The sequence below is a fragment of the Diceros bicornis genome, chromosome 12 (assembly GCF_020826845.1).
Source record: "Diceros bicornis minor isolate mBicDic1 chromosome 12, mDicBic1.mat.cur, whole genome shotgun sequence".
NCBI classification, from domain to species: Eukaryota; Metazoa; Chordata; class Mammalia; order Perissodactyla; family Rhinocerotidae; genus Diceros; species Diceros bicornis.
In genome coordinates, this window is record NC_080751.1 from 57,981,239 (window position 1) to 57,985,788 (window position 4,550).

A 4,550-nucleotide genomic window follows, 5' to 3' on the forward strand; every position below is an offset into this window, starting at 1 on the left:
GAGAAAGGGTATTACTACCTTCAGATAAGGGAAGTGGGGCTCAGAGTGTTTGACTTGCCCCAATATCACACACATAAGTGACAGAGGAAAGACTTAAGTGTAAACCCCATTCTCTGAGACCTAGAGCTCACAGGCTTCTCCTGACGCATCTCCCTGGCTTCTAGGATCACTTGCAGATTACCCAAGATTCATGGCTGGTGATCACACCCCAGTGGCAGGTGCCGGCCAGTCTGTCCCCATTCTTGCTGTCCATCACGCTAGGGTTAGGATTAGGGTAATCTTTGCTGGCTCTCTCTCTCTGGCCATCACCTGGATTGTGGCCTCTGGTTTGTGCCTCCCTAGGAACAGGCAAGGCCCACAACACTGAGGGTGCAAAGGGTCACAGGGAGGAAGTTTGTGGTGTGTCCTTTAATACCTTCCCTTTTAGAACTCCCCCCTCCCCTTTTTTTTTTTGCTTCAGCTGGGGTGGGGGTGGGGGGGCACTGATTCTGACTCACCACACACTTTGAGAGCTTCTGACTCATCTCAGTTCTGGTGTTCTTCCAACTCTGCTCAGAATACTGTGGGTATACAGCTGCCCAGGAGCCGCCAGACCCGTTCAGATGTGCTTGGTTCAGCCCTAAATGACACCAAGTTCATTAGTAAATTAGACACACACACAAGAATCAAAGACTTCCCCAGCAACCAACAGGGCTTAGGCAAGTTTTAGACTGTGTTGAAGCCAAGATTAATGTGCAATACCATTAGAATTAATTAACTGCTTTGCATTCAAGCATATAGTTTACGTTTACATTGGTAGTATTATTGATGGTTAAAAGTTTACTTTTAAGCTTAAAAACTTATAAAAGTTAACTACAAATATTAAGTAGTAATAGCTAAAAGTTAACCATAATTTTTTTATATTAATTTTTTTATATTTAACTTATATTTAAGTTAAATATAAGTTAAAAGAAAAAAATTCTCTTTATTCATTATTTTATATAGCTGTATAATAAAATATCCTTCTCGACTTTGAGAATTTGTAAGAGATCACATTTATCAAAAGTTTAAGAAACAAGCTTTAATTTAACTGCTTAAAGAATTATCCTTTTGGCTGTTCCCATGTAGTATATGACAGATGTTTCTTCAAATAGGTGAAGGGCTCCAAGTTCATTTAATTGTTCCTGATTGCTATTTTAATCACTATGCAGTAATTCCATTTCAAAAAAGAATTTTGCGTTTGGTAGAATTTTGGCATTACACTGTCCTTTCTTTCCACGAGCCTGTTCTGGCTCACTCTCCAGCAGAGCTTTTCCCTGTTTGTTTGTTTTCAAGAGTGTTTTGTCCCATCCTCTGTTACCTTTGCTTACTCTAACTGTAAAACTTCAATTTCCAGCATTTATCATCTTCTGTGAGGTGGTTTTAATGATACTATCAAAAATGGTCTCATCCTGTAGTGAGTATCCTGTATAACAGCAATGAACAACTTGCTTTGGGGGAAAGTTGGCTTTATCTCTATTTTTAAGAACAGATGTTCGTATGTTTTGATGAACCCCCATCCAGAATCTCTTCTGACTTGATTTCTTTGACACAAAGCTTCTTGTTTTCTACCTGATCTGACACCTTATACTCTACTTCCTATACCTATGAAATGCTTTTTTGCAAAGATATGGTTATAGGCTGGTTTTAGGATTTTACCTCCTAAAAAGGAGGTAAAATGGTTACCTCCCTTGGCCACATTTTTTAAATGTTTCCTAGTAATCTGTGTTCTGCAAGAAATGAAACTGAGCCATGGTTCTGCAGAAACTTGATAATGTCGTCCCTGGAGGGTTCCTCATTGCTCAGCGTCCTGGGGACCGGCCACTGCGATCTTCCCTCGTGATGTGGGCCCTCAGCATGTATGTTTTAGATGTATTTGGAGCCAGGGAGTTTGGTAGGTCAAAGGATGTTTTAAAGATTTAAAGAGAAATGGAGCCGCCTACATTGAACTCAATCCCGTGCCGAAGTTACTGCAGTCCCTGCCTCTGACACGGCATGTGTTCTGGCTTTTAGCAGGATTGTTCTCCCAGCTTTGCTCTGAAATGTAAAGCCCCATTGCCCACTGCAAGTCTTAATGAAAAGCAGCTCATAAGCAAGTTACGTAACCTAATTGTAATCCAGGGATCAGCTTGGTTATATTATTTAAAGAAATAGCATCCATTTTCTGTGACCTGATTTAGAAAAGAAACCCAGGGAAGAAAAAAATTACTCAGTTCAGCACTTTGCTCTCTGTGCTCAATCTAATGAGAATGCTTGTAAATAATTCAAAAACAATTACTTTTAAGAACATTAAACCCAACTTAGCCCAGGGTTATATCTCAAAGTAGCTTTAGCTGCTTAAAGCAAGTTACAAATGATCATGAAATATGGAGCTTATTTTTGCAGACAATTTAGTCATTTAGTAAGTTTAATTTACTTATCAATTCAACACACGTGGAACACTGACTACAGGTAAGATACTAAAGAACGCTAAGATGCATGAGCCCTGCTCTCAGGAAGCTTAAAATCTGGTTAGGGTTAATAATAAGGTATCGACATTGGTTCATTAATTGGAATAAATGTACTATAGTAATGTAAGATGTTAACGGTAGGGAAAACAGTTTGGAGGAGGGAGTTTACGGTAACTCTGTACTATCTTTGCAACTTTTCTATAAATCTAAGACTATTCTAAAATTAAATGTTTATTTTTAAAAACCTGGATAGGGAAACAGTTGGATACACAAATAGAAACACATCCATTCTTGTTGCCTGGTTTATAGAAATAAAACCAGGCCTGCCTAAAGGGCAGCTTCATAAGTGGTAAGGTTGTTTTGTGAACTTCAGAAGCACAAAACTGGATTAGTCATAGTCCTGATTCATGTTAATAGTGCGTGACTCATGAATCAAGGACTATCATTGGTTCTTTGGTCCTTATGTAAACCTCATTTAATTGATTTATACTGTATAGTAATATAATAAACCACTCATGGACCGACCTCTCAACCCTCCATGACTTACATTGACCAATGTATTTCTCTCCTATCCCATCCCCCTACTTCCCCTCGGTAGCAACCACTCAAATTTTTCTTTTATCATACCCTTGCTTTTCGTTAAGTATTATTACACATATGTGTGGGCCTAAACAATATGCTAGATTTATTTGTTTTTGAACTTATCATATTATGTGTTGTTTTCTGGGACTTGTTCTTTTGGCTCAACATTATGTTCCTAAAATTTATCAATAATGCCGTAGTTATAGTTAATTCATTTTCACTGTTGTATAATATTCAATAGCAGGAATGTACTACAATTTATTTAACCATTTTCATCAGTGGTTTCTAAATTTTTGCTATTACAAATGGATTCTGCCATGAACCCTCTTAGACGTGTGTTCTGATAAACGCGCTCATCTTTCCATTGAACTAGAGCTTTATGAGATTGAACAACCTTAAAACTGCATAAGAATCAAAGCTCAACAGTTCACTTACAGAAATTATGTTATGTGTGTCCAGGGAAGAGCATATAATATAAATATTTCACCTTTAAGGCAAAGGAAAATATCAATTATACACTAATTCCATGTCAGTTAGGATTTGGTTTGACTGTGAAATCCAAATTAACAGTGGCTTAAACATCTTGCTCTCGTGTAAAACGCCCAGAGATGAGAAGCCTAGGACTGGTATGATAAGGTCCACAAAGTTGTCATGGATCCAGGTTTCTTCCAGCTTTCCAGTTTCCTATCCCTAGCACGTGACCTTTATCTTCATGGTCCAAAAGAGCTGCTTAACTTCTAGCCGTTATATCTGCTTCTTAGACAGTAAGAAAGAAGAAGAAAGGGAGGAGAGTGTGCGTCTTCCATTCAAGGACCCTTCCCCAAAATCGCACATGACATTTCTAATTACATCCCACTAACAGAAGGTAGGCACATGGCTCCATCTAGTTTCAAGCGAGGCTGGAAAATGTAGTCTTTATTCTGGGTGTCCCTGTATTCAGCTAAAAATTAACAGTTCTATTACTAAAGAAGAATGGTAATAAGGATTTTAAAGACACTTAGTCTCTGAGAAAATTGTCACAGCTAAAGTGAGAGCAGAAAGGAAACCAACTCAACAAGGATTCATGCTGAATAGTATAAAGAAAAAATAAACACTGATAATATCACCACCCAATGATTACCACTGTTAACTTTTTGAGATATATTCTTCCAGACTTTTTCATCCATATATACAACCACATATATATCTCCAATATATCCATAACTATACCTATATTTATATAAATATATCCACACATTATTTTCAAAGGGACCATTTAAATTATTGCAGTAAGTCAAAGGGAAAAATAGCTAGGTTGTTTTCCCCCTTTAAACTCTTAATAAATTTCATGAGAAACCTAACATTGGAGTAACTAAAGGAAAGAGGAGAATGTGTTCTGTAATTGAATCTTTATATTTTTCAGAGTTGCCAAATGCAAAATAATTTTAGCTGCATATGGGTGCTCTAGAATAAGGATTTAGAGGTGAATTTAAAAGAAAAATGATTATCCATCCCAGAAAA

The 4,550-nt window shown here is 37.4% G+C and overlaps 1 pseudogene; it reads right to left on the reverse strand.

The window, feature by feature from the left end:
• Positions 1–1,175: 1,175 nt before the first annotated feature.
• On the reverse strand, positions 1,176–2,074 carry LOC131411729 (peptidyl-prolyl cis-trans isomerase FKBP3-like; annotated as a pseudogene).
• Between the last annotated feature and the right edge of the window lie 2,476 nt (positions 2,075–4,550).